Source organism: Alligator sinensis, unplaced genomic scaffold (genome assembly GCF_000455745.1).
Source record: "Alligator sinensis unplaced genomic scaffold, ASM45574v1 scaffold802_1, whole genome shotgun sequence".
Taxonomy (NCBI): Eukaryota; Metazoa; Chordata; order Crocodylia; family Alligatoridae; genus Alligator; species Alligator sinensis.
Window position 1 is genome coordinate 2589480 of NW_005841918.1, and position 2332 is coordinate 2591811.

The 2332-nt window shown below is 50.6% G+C and overlaps 1 protein-coding gene across 2 annotated transcripts in view; it reads right to left on the reverse strand.

The window, feature by feature from the left end:
- The window catches only part of MSANTD4 (Myb/SANT DNA binding domain containing 4 with coiled-coils), a 36446-nt gene that overhangs the window by 31239 nt on the left and 2875 nt on the right, over positions 1-2332 (reverse strand). The window lies entirely within an intron of this gene.

Below are 2332 nucleotides of genomic sequence, written 5' to 3' on the forward strand. Positions count from 1 at the left end.
CCCCCCCCCCCCCCCCGCCGTGACTCGCCGGAGCAGACGGGGCCGCCTGAGACGCGCCGCCGGTTGGGCGACGGGTCATCCCACCTCGACCCCGGCGTCTCTGCCCCGCCCCCGTCTTCCCCGCTCCTATTGGCTCGCTCCGCTGCTTGTCAGAGCGATCCCCTGTTATGATTCGCTCGCGGGCGGAAAGCTCTGACTTCGAGGCATCAATGAGCTTCCGGCGGCCTGGAGCGGGCAATGAGGAGCGGGGATCCTGTTTTATTATGATTTTTTAAAAATATCCCCCGTTTTTGGATTAAAAGACTAATTCCAAACCCACATTTTCCTGCAATTAAAATGAAATACCGCTAATGTGCGCATATATGGTGTTCATTTTCACCACAGAAAAAAGTGGATTTTGGGTTACTCTTCTAAACCCAGATTTAAAAAGTAACTCACAATCCACATTTTTCTGTGATTAAAATGAAACATTGCTATATATAGATAGATAGATAGATATCTATATATAGATATCTATCTATCTAGAGAGATCTGTCTCTCTCTGTATGTGGTGTTTCATTTTAATCACGGAATTTGGTTTACTTTTTTTAATCCAAAAATTGGGGATTTTTTTTTTTTTATCAGAGAAAACCAGGAACACCGCTGAGGAGCTAGTCAGAGGCAGGGCCATCAGTTGTCTCCCTCTCTCCTGCTCCCTCTTGGCGTGTGGGGGTCGGGCACGATGTGATGCCTGCAGGATGTGGTGGTTGCCTACCCCAGAATCCAGCTGTGGCCCAGGGCTGATATCCTAGTCCAACCCTTGCCAGAGGCAGAATCATCCCTATTGCAACCATCTGGGTTAAGTGTTGTGTCACCTGTTCTTAACCTTGGGAGCAAACGCCATGCGCACCTAACCAGTAGCGCTGTGCAAAACAGCACCGTTCCGCTTCGACCTCCATTTCGACATTTTGATGGAACGGTGTTTAGGTTTGTTGTGAAAGCACTGTCCTGTTTCATTTTGTCAAAACAGTTTCAATGTTTCGACACTGTTTTGACGTTTTGCCCATTGGCTATAATGGGGAAGCACAAAACTGGAGGAGGAGCAGCTTCCTATGACTGCAGGCAGATCAGGGCCCGCACCCAGGAGAGGAGTGCAGCAGAGCCCTGCAGCCCTCCCGGGGGTGGGGTAGGCAGGAGGTTGCCGCTGCCTCCTGGGACTGCTGCTGGGAGCTGAGCCGGTAGAGAGAGGCGGGACGCAGCCCCGGCGCTGTGCTCCGCTTCCCCGCACCGGGCTCAGTTCCACGGGGTTGCAAGCGCCTGGGAACTGAGCCCAATGGAGGCAGGCAGAGCACAGCCCCCGCTTCTCTCCACCGGGCTACACTGAGCTCCACCAGACGCTGTGAGCTGAGCCTCCACTGGGCTTGGTTCCCAGGCACTTGCAGCCTGGTGGAGGGAGGCGGGGCGCAGCCCCAGAGGTGGCCAGAGCTGGTGCTGCGCTCTGATTGGCTCCGCCAGCCCCAGGGAGCGCAGCCCGGTGACAGGAGGCAGAGAGAGCCAAGGCTGCGCTGCCCAATGGGCTGAGCCACATGGGGCTGCATGGAGCTAGTCAGAGTGCAGGCCTGGCTTTCCCCTGCCTCCTGCTTCAAAACTCAAAATGTTTTGAAACTTTTGAAACATTTCAACTAGCCTCATTTTGTTTCGAGGCTGTTTCAAAGTCTGGTGTTTCATTTTGATTTCAATGTTTTGAGCTCAAAATGAGTCAAAACAGCGTTGAAACAAAACAGTTGGCAACATTTCACGCAGCCCTACTAACCAGGCATAATATCCATAATATTCAAAATCAGCCTTTTTCCTGCTGTAGGTAAGGCAAGGAACAAGACCCCTGTCACACATCTGATTAAAGTAGGATAGAAACCAGCTCTAGAGCTGTTACATATTTTCAGACATTAACTTTATAGCTGGTTGGTAGTTTTGATAGCTGGAGGGGCATTTTTATCACATGATAATTACTTTGCATGTGTGGCCAGTCGCAATTTATTGTGTGATTAACCAATTAATTGTGTAATATATATAATGCGTAGCAGGGGCCTAGTGTACTGCCCCGCAAAGACAGGAAGAGACCCAAGGAAGAGGACTATGCCCCCTGCTACAGAAAAAGGCAAAAATATTTACAGTCCATGCCAATTTGACTGTGGGGGAAATTCCTTCCAGATTCCAAATGCGGTGGGAGGAAGAAGACTCTTGAGCCCTGGTCTTTTTGACTTAGCACACCTTGGCCAAAATCTCTAGCTGCAGCCAATACCCAGAGCCTCTGAGGAAAACAGAAAAAAATACCCATTCCTAGCACCTGTAG